The sequence below is a fragment of the Pleurodeles waltl genome, chromosome 12, assembly GCF_031143425.1.
Source record: "Pleurodeles waltl isolate 20211129_DDA chromosome 12, aPleWal1.hap1.20221129, whole genome shotgun sequence".
Taxonomy (NCBI): domain Eukaryota; kingdom Metazoa; phylum Chordata; class Amphibia; order Caudata; family Salamandridae; genus Pleurodeles; species Pleurodeles waltl.
The window spans coordinates 597,127,476-597,139,805 of NC_090451.1; the positions used below are offsets into that span (position 1 = coordinate 597,127,476).

Below are 12,330 nucleotides of genomic sequence, written 5' to 3' on the forward strand. Positions count from 1 at the left end.
AAATGGCTGAAATCACAATGGCTTGACCGCCAGTATCTCTCATCAAGGTCTAGGAAGTGGGCTTGGGTGGCAATATTAGTGGCAACACACTTTCCAGGGAGGGTGACACAAACACACTCTGACATACGTGGGAGACTCCTCTCGTGATCTGACATGCAGGGACAAAGACTTACATTAGATAATCTTTATAGCCCTAATGACCACCAAAAAAACGTTCTCCGACATGCACTAGGATGAGTTTTTACTACACCAGATATGGATATTATTATAGGGGGTGACTTTAACATAGTCCTTGACTCACAGGTAGATAGATCCATTCAGAGACCTGGGCAAACAGGCACACTGTCCTCGGGCTTTCAGAGTTGGTTGACAGATATGCGGTCGATGGATGTCTGGTGACATGCACATCCAACTGCAAGAGATTACACCCTTTTCTCTGCAGCACACCAAACGAAAACCCGCATAGATTGTTTTCCCACCTCACCATATATCACTAGTAAGACATCTGCTGTAGAAATTGGGGTGGCTGCCCTCTCATACCACACACCTGTTACCCTACGATTCACACAGCTTAGTTCCCCATTGTCTCCATGATCTTGGCATCTCAACACTAAGCTATGACAATATACTTATAGAAATTAAAACTGCGATAGAGACCTACCTGGCCATGAATTATAAACCGACTACAACCACCACATTCCTGTGGGACACCTAAAGGCAGTTGTAAGGGGTCAGTTTATTGCCATTGCAGCGCACCTAAAGGCAGAGAGACACAATAAACGTGAGTAGCTGGAGAACACAATCAGGGAGCTTGAAGCTCTACACAGATGCGCAGGTTCACTAGCCATCCAGCGACAACTTAACACGGCCCAAAAGCACCTGAGGGCAATAGATAATGGATAGAGCAGAGTATGCCCTGTTACAAGTAAAGCAAAAATACTATGCAGGAGGGAACAAAGCATTTTGGCTCACCACCTTTTGTGTTTTGACAAGCTGTACAACAAAAGGTGGAAGAGCTGAGGATAGCCAATAGTGCCCTGCCTCGCTAAGAGAAACTGATTGTTAAAGAGTTTGAAACATTTTATGCTAATTTAAATCCATGGATCAACTCAATGGTAGCGGAATTGAGGCATTTTTGGACTCTGTCCCCATGCCTCGTGTGGTGGTGGCAGGTGTCGCCTGTTTAAATAAGGATAAAACCCTCAGTGAGGTCCTTAATGCAATAAAAGCATTTCCAACCTGGTAAAGCACCTGGCCATGACGGATATAGTGTGGAGTTTTAGAACGCATTTCGGTCTCTCCCAGCTCGCATATTGACAAGGTTGTATAATAATTTTAGCACAACAGGCTCCCTTACTCCAATGACGTAACTGGCATTGATCACAGTTATTCCCAAACCAAGGAATGACCCTAAGTGTTGATCCTCATACCGCCCCATCTCACTGTTAAATGTGGTATCTTAACCAATAGGCTAGCTTCTGACATGAAGGGGTTAGTTGATCCAGACCAGACTGGGTTTATCCCTGAAAGGAGTTGTAGTGACAACACCAAGCGCATCTGTCACCTTCTGGACAAGACACAACGTTCCTACTTGCCTGTTCTTCTCCTGTCTATGGATGTGGAGAAGATATTTGATCAGGTACGCTGGCCAGGCCTTTGTGCAGTACTGGCTCATTATGGTTTGGGTTCGCGACTTTGCAATTGGATTCAGTGCAGGTATGCATCACCCAAAGCTATGGGGCGAGTTAACGGTATCCTGTCCCAGCACTTTTCTATTGCTAGAGACACACGAAAGGGCTGCCCCCTATCACCATTGTTATTTGCCCTGTACATGGAGCTGTTTGCTGAGTGGATATGTAGTCATCCACATATTTCAAGCATTACCATGGGGAGCAGGTCACATAAACTAGCGCACTATGCGCAAGATATCCTGCTTCTTTTAACGGTACTGCAGGTTTCTCTGCCAGCGATCATGAATGAATTGGTGACCTTTGGGGAAGTCTCAGGATTTAAACTAATCTTCAAAAATCATCCATCTTGAACCTCACCATAGTTGAAGCAGACAGAGCCTCACTGAAGGCTGCTTTCATATTCACCTGGGCCACACAGGTGGTTAGATACTTGGTACTGCAGATATACCTCACCCCTGCATCTACGGCAGAACACAACTATGTCCCACTCATTTTGGCTGCACGCTCAGCTCTCTCTAAATGGAAGTGTTATGGCCTCTCTTGGCTGCCTAGCGGCAATCAAGGTGATACTTTTACAAAAAGTATTACATGTTATGCAGACATTGTTACACCAGCCTCCCCCACAGACATTAGATAAGTTGCAGAGTCTTATATAAGAGTTCCTTGAGGATGACAAGAAAGCGAGGACGGCGAAGGCACAGGCTTACTTGCCTCAGGAAGAGTGAGTGTTGGGGGTTCCCATCTCATGAGCTACTAATCTGCCACACAACTGCGTTACATGGTAGAATGGTCCCACCCAAGCACTGAAAAACTTTGGTGATCTATTGAGCAAGGGGTGGCAGTCTTGCACATTTGGAAAGCGATGTTGTTACCAGAAGCACTCCATCTGGCAGGAGTATACATTTCCCATGTACTGCGAACCACAGTGGGGGTATCGGACACGGTCCAAACGCAGAAAAGTCTGTCCACACCTATCTATCCCCAGACACAAATAATAGGGAACCCAGCCTTTTTACCCACACTGACTGACCCCTCTTATAATACGTGGCAAGAGGCTAACTGTAAAAGAATAGGTGACCTCTTTGACATTGATGGCCTTATTGATTTCTCTCAACTTCAGTCAGACTATGGTCTACCACCAACAGCCCACTGGCAATACATAGCCATGTGACACTGGGTATCCCGGCTCTCGATCAGTCCCCATGCTAGTAGACCTCTTACTCAATTTGAGAAGTGATTCTCACTCAAACCTCTGATACACATTTCCTCTCTGACATGTATGCCTTCCTGGTCACACTATCAAAGCTGGCCCAAACACCTGCACAATATAGGTGGGAGACTAAATGTGAATGCAGTTTTACAGACCGAGAGTGCCGCGACATACTCCATTGCGCCCGCACCTCAGCACATAGTACATTGCGTAAGGAAATGTTCCATAAGATAGCCCACACTACACCCCGGCAAGTATTGCATGCTGGAAACTGGGTAGGTACAGCCAAAGTGGGTCCTCTTACCTAAATCCTGTGGCAGTGTCCTTAAATAAGTTCTTTTTGGCAGGACGTCCTAGCCATGATAGACAAGATCTATGACACAGACATTCCCCGATTTCCCCCGTTATGTCTTACTTAGACTCCTGAACCCAAAAACATATCCTCTAAAGTCCACTAAAGGCTGTGCCATTATGCTGGAGCTGGGGGCTGCTAAACAGCTCTTGCTCTCTCAATAGTGTTCGGATTTGATCCCAACCTTCAAAGATTGGTTCCATAAACTGTGGGATTACTGGGGTTGGAGAAGCTGACAGCGATTCTGACACACTGGCTGCCACTATTTGACAAGAAATTAGGTCCTTGTATTCGTTATCTCTTGGATGAATTCCCGGAATTGTCATGCCCATTATACTTACGCACCCTTTGCCTGACACACAATGACAGGGACCAGGCATAATCGGATGGGAGTCAATTGAATGAGACCTGCTTCCTGTCCCCACTGCCAATCATCTCCCCTCCCTCTTAGATTATTTTGATGTCTTAATTACTTCTATAGTCTGCATTAAGTATTATACCCTGCCCTACTCCATCCCTTGTTCTTTCAATACCTCTCCTTTCCCTTCCTTGTTGAACCTGGTTTGACATTTCCCCACCGGCCACCGGATACAGGTGGGAGGATTGTTGTATGTGTTGAATACATCTAAAAATGAATAAAAGATATCTTAAACCATAAAAATTATATATGAGAGGTCACCTCACCCACAACTTGTTGTGGCATACTTCATTCTCTGTGAACCCCACCCACACCAGAGTAGGGCAATACCACTCTGGTGGACTCATATTTAAAGGGAGTTCTTGGCTACTTTTTCTCAGGTCAATAGCAGGGATCCATATGTATTTAATGAAAAATACCCAAGGGTTTACCCCAAATTTCACAGGTACCATTGATATGCAAGTCTGCATGGTTCAGTGGTGAGGCATGATGATTAACCTCTCCACATATGACTGCCAACATGTTTCAACTGATTATTATGCCTGTATAGGTCTGCAATCTTCTTCAGGGCTTGGGAACTCCTTGCCTAAATAATGCACACAATCCAATCAACAATTGGAGGCATACAGCTCTCACACCTGTCTTCTGCGATTTGGGTGAATTATATGATATGGCGGTGGGGTCTTATTGTGGAATATACTTTCAGAAACTGTTTTGGGTCCAGTCAGCCTTGTTTGTATCGCCTTTAGCTCAACCCTGGGAAGCTGTGTCTTCAAGCAGCAAGGCTTAAAAACAAACTTAGTGTAAATCATTTAGCAGTACCTAACAAGGAAATAAGAAAGTTACACAACATGAAAGAACCATGATACTAATTTATAATGATAGAGTATATTTTTATGAATTTTCAGAGACCGTGTTCAACAAAATCTACTGGACAGTTCTGAAGATACAGATTTTAGAAGATATTAATACTTTTAAATGCAACCACAAACAAGCCTGGTCAACATAAAATGTTTCTAAACTCTTGAGAAGTTTGAAAGAGTTAGTTTGGCTACTCTGGCCTGGCTTGGGTGACCAAATCTGACAGGATGGAGGTCTAGGGGGGCAGAAAGGATACTTTTGACATTTACCTCACCACCACATCATTTTGAAGTCAAGTTCCAAACCTTACAGGACGAAGGCCAATAAATTTCAATGCTGTGGCCCTGATGCCAAGGATACAGGTGAAACGATGCTCAAGGTAGATCCAGTTGAGGTTCAGTTGCTGAGGGTGCCTTTGTGGCTGTTCTTTGTCCACAGGTGATGTTGGGCAACTTTGGCCACAGAGGTCGGGTGCCTTGAAGTCCTTTACATTGCAGTAGCTGGCCAGCCGATGCTTAGCAACTGGTCTCCTTGCACATCAGTTGGGGCAAAATACTTAGGTGGGGGCGGATGTCCCTCGTGGGTACTGAATCTGGACTTAGATAGCACTCCCGGGTCCAGCAGACTCATGTGCAACTTGTGGCTATCTCGGATTTGTCTCTTGGTGCACCCAGAGACTGGTAGCGGCAAAACTTCTGCAGTGGCTACCAACTTGTCGGTTTGAGCTTCTTCAGCTCTTTAGTCTCTGGAAGTGGTTCCAGGGGATCAACTAACTGATCCTTGGAGTCACTGCTTTGATCTGAAGCCAGGAATCACCTTTTCCCCAAGCCAGGAGCCACAGACACAGTCCAAGCTTCACTATCTCAAAGTGCAGCAGGTGTAACCCTTCCGAGAGTGCGCGCTCTGTTTGTGCAGGTTCAAGGGCAGCTTGACAGTCCTTCGGTCATTTCTCCACATCCAACATGATCTAAGAGTTATCGTGCCAGGTCTGCCATATTTATTACAGGAAAGAGCCCTGAAGAAACTACCCAGTCACTAGCCAATGTGCTACTAGATCCCCTCCTTTCAGTTGACATTCTTGCAATGTGTGGCATCTTGCTATCCCAGAGTGCTCTATTCTAGCGACTCTCAAGATGTCAGGACCTCTCTTCGGTCGTCAGGTGCTTGGTAGCCTACCTAAAGGTGGAGCTACCTAAGGGATACACACCTACAGTAAAGCCAGTTTGGCCCTGGGTTTCCCTCTCTGTCCCTATCTCCAACTTGTCTACATGAACAAAAGGCTGCATGTCAGGAGTGGTATAACCATTTGCCCAAAAAAGGTGGTTTTCCCTTCAAAGCTCTTTATTTGGGCTAACACCACGAGTGGGCATCCTGGGAGAAGACACACCTCACTCTGTGGCAATTGCCTTTGTTCTTAAGCATGGGGTTGTTCATACGTCTCCCCAGGCAGGCAGAAACCTGTCTGTGTGCCAGTGCCCATGTGAGGCTACTGGACCAGCTGGAACACAGAGAGGCAACTTTCTAAATGTTGCAGAACTTTAATTGCAACACTAAATTCGACCTGGGCATAAGATCAGCCTTAATGTCAAGATTAATTTGATACCTTACAGTATCCAGTTAGGTACTCTCATAAAGGAGTTATCCAGCCTGTTGTGCCAGCTGGTAACCCTGTGTAACCAAAGGGGTACTAATTGTTTTCCAGCAAAACAACCACTTAGAAGTGATGCTGGTAAGACATGAAAAATATATGCCTTACTTAACAATATGTAGCTTCCTGCCATAGCGCTCCATAGGATCTCCTTATGGAAAACTTACATATAAGGTTAAGGAAAGTGGTAGCTTTGCCATTGGTTTTACTGGCAAAGTCAAATTAATTCCAGTCTGCAGTGGCAGGCTAGGAGCCATTTTGTTCATTTTGTTCATTCAAGGTGGCACAAACAGCACTGCAGCCTTGAGTGGACATTCTGTCTTACATGCACTGGTTAGCATAAACAGCACTTTTCAATTGTGTGTAGCTAATTAGACATATATTTTGTAAGGGATTAGGACACTGATACTGAGGTTTGGTTAGCAGGCCTCAGTGCATTCTCGGAGTCGGGAAACCAGCAACATCACTCCTAAAATGTGGGGTTAACATACACAAAGAGGCATTTCCTTACACATATTAAGTCTTTATGTTAGGTATATGTTTCACAAGTAAATTTTATTCCTTTCATTTCTAACCTGTTTCCTAATAAATAAATATCACAGCATACTCACCCCACTTGAGCAGGCCTCTAAAAACAGGTGTGTGTTTCTTGTGTGATAAATCAAACTGTAAGATGAAAAACAGTGTCTTTACATGCAGGTGCTATAACTCCAATCATAGATTCAGAATTCACGACTCATCCTTTTCTGGGATACCTGTGAGCATCATGGTCATGAGTGGGGTCTACCTCCTATGTAGTCACACACTAGTGGTATGTTAAATGGTCATATAACCAGATACAGTTAAGCATTCAAATAACACTTAAATTGTATCTTAAACTCATCGTGGCTGAAATGTGTTCAGTTTGTAAAAGATAAAAAGCCACTTGTATACAAAGTGCCTAACTCCTCAAGTGCCTGAGAATGTAATGGATGTGTTCTGGACTCCACAAAGGGTATAAGAGTCTATATAGCAAGAGTGTCAATAACTGTGAGTAAAGTGTATAACACAACACTATAAAGTATCACATGCCGCATAGCTCAAACGCATTAATAAACATTCTGTGTACTATGAGGCAGAATGGTGGTGGACAATGTTTGACAGACTCCATCTATCCTTTGGTGAAGTAAGTAGCATGTCCATTTTCCAAAAACACAATCTCCAACAGTAACTATTACGAAGAGGCTTTTTTTTATAAATGACAAGCCACACTTCCATATATTCACACCACGCTAAGCATATGTATGTATCTTAGGGTATGGAAAACAAAAGAGAAGAATATATGTTGTCTTTCTCCATTTGCATGATTTTTATGGGGCCATTTGCACAACTGACAAGCCGCATTACGATACATTCCAAGTGGCTTTTTTATCCTTTGCAAATTGAACATTATCAGCCATGAGTTGAAGTGATAATTTCAGTGTTATTAAATTTCTTTACAGTATCTGGTTATATGATTTTTTTTCCTATACCTAGTGTGTGACTACAGGAGGAGTTCCCTCCACTCTTGACCATGATCCTCAGAGGTATCTCAGAATGGCATGATTGGAGTTCTAAATATGTGTATGATTGGAGTTTTAGCACCTGCATGTAAAGACACTGTTTTTATTTTAAGGATGAGTCTTCACTCAAGAAACACACACTTTTTTTTTTTGAGACCTGTAGTGCCAATGGGCGGAATGACTATGCTGTGATATGTATGTGTTGGAAAGCACATTACTAGTGAAATAAATAGTATTTACAAGTGAAACATATACTTAGCCTAAAGTGTGTGCATTCTTCTGCATCTAATTCTCATCTACAGGAATCATTGCTGAATTGCAATAGACAGGTATGAGAGCGGTAAGATTTATATTTTTCCATGGATTGTATGCATTATTTGGGCAGGTAGTTCCCAAGCCCTGAAGAAGACTATAGACCTGACCGGTTTAATAATCATTTGAAGCATGATGGCAGTCATGTGTGGATAGATGAATCATCATTCCTCACCACTGAACCACACAGATTTGGTTTTGAGCTCTACCAAGAGTATCTGTGAATAAAAATAAATCTTTTGTGTGTACCCTTAGGTATTTTTAAGTATTACAGCTGGACCCCTGTGAATGTCCTGAAAAATAATATTTAAGAACTCTCTTTAAGGTTGAGCCCACCAGATTGGTGTTATCTGGGTGTGGGGGGGTCACCAAGGAAGAAGCAGGCAATGATAAGTTGTGGGTGGGGCAACCTCTCAAATATCTTGTTTGATCCCTCTAGTTGAGGTCTTTAGTGACTCACGTGTAAATCTCACTATTGGTCATTGAACACTCAAACTCTTTCCTGTGATTTATTTGTTTAACTAGGAGGACGTGCTTAGGTCTTCATCCCCTATCTCTCTGTGTTCTTGCACATTTGTGTTCCATTGTCTGCCAGTTTCCACTTCACCTGGCGTGCAAATAAAGTTTCGACAGCTGTTAAGCAATCTGAGAAAGCACCAGGACTATTAGCAAAACAAGAGCAGAGTTTTACAAATGACGCCATGATTGATGTCTATGATAAAGGACAGTGATGTAGATTTAAAAATAGTATTATGTTTAAAAAACCTGAGATGCATTCTTATATTTTGAATTTGTCAGCTCACTATGTTGCTTGCTAGTTGTGTATGTCTCTATTTGTAAAGCTTGCTACTACACATATTTCAGTTTCATGGCATAGTAAAAACCTCATACAATAATACAATTGTACCATTATTTCAATGTTCGGTTTCTAGTAAACAACTCAGTAATATTCTTTCTCTTGACCTTGAAATCTCACTCGACCATTAGGGATTCACACCTATGACCAGGGGTGGCTGGTGACATTTGAAAGCAGTGGGGCATAAAAGTGTAGGATGAGTGCCCTGTGGCGAGCGAGCACGGTGAGCGAGCCCGATCGTCATGAGGTGGTTCATGGGAGTTCTCCCCCCAGGGAAAATTTTGAAAAAAGAATGGACACGGTGCATTTTCAAGCAAATTTGAGAAACCAAGAAGATTACTAAAGCAATTGTAAAAGTGTAGTTATGACATCAATAAAGCGATTTTATATGATAAGACCTAATTATATAATTTCTGGAAGAAAGGAGGCGGAGCTTGGGTCACAATGAATTAAGGTAAGTAATTCAGGCTTTACAAGAGTTTTGAAAACTGTTCCTAGCTCTTCATGGGGCAATGTAAAGAGAGGCCTGATGAGAGCAAAGTCAAGGCTGGGGCCAGGTGGCAGAGACAAGTTCATGAAAAGGAAAAATGTGTCTAGAGACTGCTCCTTTATGGTCATAGCATCAGATGATTTGTAGGCAGTGTTACACGTTTTTGTTAAATTAAGCACACAACCAAGTCATCAGGTAACCTTTGCTGCGTATAATCTCCAAAAAACGAATTATGGATAAGACTGACTACCAAATACCAACAGAAAAACCTGAACTAAATGTAGCGTTACTGCGTGCACAAATAATATCACTGCAGGTGCATGCAGAGGACATCCTGTAGCATGTGCGTGGTGTACAGATTCATCATACATAGACAATGAATTAGGGCTCTTTAGAGGTTGGCTGGCAACTAACAGAAGCAAATAAGACTAGCCTGGCAACTGAACTTGCTGCTGTTTACTATTTATAGTGTTGCCATGTGACTCCATTTCACCAGGGACATTATATTTCCTGTCAGGGATTTCCTTTCACAAACCCCTATAATCTAGTATTTCTGTCATGTTGTTCTGAACCTACACTACAGCTCCCGGAATGCATCATTTAATATTATTAAGGTCATGGGCTAAAAACACTGAATCATGGATTACCTGAACTCCTATTGCAATCCTATGGAATATGTGAAGCTTCGAAAAGGGAAGCACTCAGTTAATCTTAGAGAATGACTTCTGCTTAATTGTTTACTGGCTCCAAAGGGAGTTTGGGGAAGACTGCCAGCCGGCGACTTCTAAATGACGTCCATGCCGTCCTGGCGCACGCTGCAGCTTGTTGGCGCACAATTAACTAGTTCTGAGCGCATGAACAACCCGAGCCTCACATACTTCATCATTAGATCTGATATACCTGTCAGAAAGAAGGAAACCTGGAGCCAATGCTCCTAATCAGTACCAAGTGGACCCACCAAAACGATGGTGGAAGTATGTTTCTTTAGCAAAGAAAAGTGCCAGAAAAAAGTGTAAACTTAAGCATTTACAGACAAGTGTCCTTCATAGAATGCCACGCGGGCAGTGCTTAATTTATGGTTGCTGTTTCCGGTGCTGAGCCCCGGCTCTTATTTTTGAGGGCCGGGGCTCATTCTTCTGCCTCAGGAATTTGCTGCGAGCAAAAGACACATAGGGGAAGACGGAGGAAGGGAAAAATGAAAAAGCCTCACAAAGGGAATAAGCAAAAAGCTGCAGGAGTGAGCTGAAGGGGCAGGGAGGGGCTTTATATGGATTGAAGAGGCCCGAGATGGCTTCAGGATTATGCCGCCTCAGTATTCCATGTCTGCACATTTACTTGCAGCAGCCGCATGTTTAAGAGGAGGGCCTTGGGCACCGGCACCTTTTTATTTACAAATTAAGCACTGCACGTTGGCCAGGAAATGACATACCTTACAGGCAAACATGGCACACCTTACAAAACTCTTTCTACTACTGTTCCTAAACAGAGGGTGGGAAGGGGGGTGCCAGATTACACTGCCAGCTTGACAACACGTTTATACATCACGAACAATTACGAAAAATATATTTCCTTAAAGCACTTTGGAGTTTCTGGTGTTTAAAAACAGCTAAGTTTCACATCGGAAACAGTCCATGTGATCTGCTGCCTCCTCTCTGCTTGCTTACCTATTGTGAAACCAAAAGGGCCTTCGATTGTCTCCAGGCAGGGGAGAGGCCGAGGCAAGGGGACTGCACACAGAATGATACTAATATGACTCAAGAGTGCCTGGGCTCAGAAGGGATAGACATTTTGTACTGAAACCCCAAGTTAAAAGGTCAAACCACCACCCGTTTAAATGAATCGAAACCCCCTTTTACAATGCAAGCAAGTGGCTCAGAAAGCGAGGAATAGAGGGGTGCTCAGCAGCAGGTGTGGTTAAGAAACCAGGCTGACCTTGTTTCGTTGAGGTTTTCTCCAGTGTATTTTCATGCTGGAAACAAACTAGGCCAGAGGCGCCACGAAAACAGTTATTTTCAGTTGTAGGCGTGTCTTTCTCTGTGTGCGTGGGATACGTCGTAAAAAACAGGCAAATTAGACGCACTACGTACTTCTTTACAACGCATACCAGAAGACTATGAAGGTGACGCAAGGAATGTAAATAACTTTTTGTCTCCTTGTCTAGCCCGGGCTTGGGATTTTCATATACCTCCACATTCAGTGATCAAACGTTCGATGCACTGTTTTTCTCCTGAAAAATTGATGCGATGCGAGCCTTCCCGCCTGCCATACCCTTTCCCAGCTCGTCATGGGGTGAGAGGTCCCACCACGCCCTCTGCCTCTGGCAAGTTGGGAAAGGGTGGGGTGACAATGCTCTCCACTCCCTGATTGACGTGGAGGCTAAGGGCTTCAGGGTCTGAATAAAAACGCCCTGGGCTAACTTGGCCTCTGCATCATCAGGGGGTGGAGACTAGGCCTTGATGCTGGGTCTTTGCTGAGCTGATGACCCCACAGGCCTCAGGGCTGTGAGATTATCAGCCCGGCAAATACACCTACTTTGTGCCTGCCTACAAGGGAGCAGTTGAAGTGAGCATGTGACTTCAGTCATGTCACGTCACTTCACTTGTCGAGCAACAATAGTGCTGGTGTTGGTGAGTGGGGGAGATAGTGCCCCCTGTTTTATAAAGTTTTATAAAGGTATTATTTTTTAATTTAAAAAAAAATGATTGCTTTGTTTTTAAAGGGGGCAGGGCCCCGACGCCCATGTACAGAAACTGCCTATGACCAGTAAGTTGTAGGCCGATCTCCAAAGTGAGTGATTAGCTTTCTGAACCCACACGCAATTCTTAGCAAACATTGGCAAAGTCAACAAATCTGAATCGGTCTTTTCCAGTGCTTGTTTTCTTTCATTGTTTTTTGTTAAAGAAAAACAAAACCATTGCGACATGGCTGCCCATTCATGCGCAGTCATGCAT

At 43.6% G+C, this 12,330-nt stretch overlaps 1 protein-coding gene and 1 long non-coding RNA gene across 3 annotated transcripts in view; one reads left to right on the top strand and one right to left on the bottom strand.

Moving 5' to 3' along the window:
- Positions 1–11,557, bottom strand: part of LOC138268290 (uncharacterized) — a 77,340-nt gene extending 65,783 nt beyond the window's left edge. Inside the window, exon 1 of the long non-coding RNA XR_011199971.1 lies at positions 11,312–11,557. This is a non-coding gene — a long non-coding RNA (uncharacterized lncRNA). The remainder of the gene's footprint in view (positions 1–11,311) is intronic.
- The window catches only part of CFAP126 (cilia and flagella associated protein 126), a 90,544-nt gene that overhangs the window by 37,015 nt on the left and 41,199 nt on the right, over positions 1–12,330 (top strand). The gene's annotated exons all lie outside the window — the stretch shown is intronic.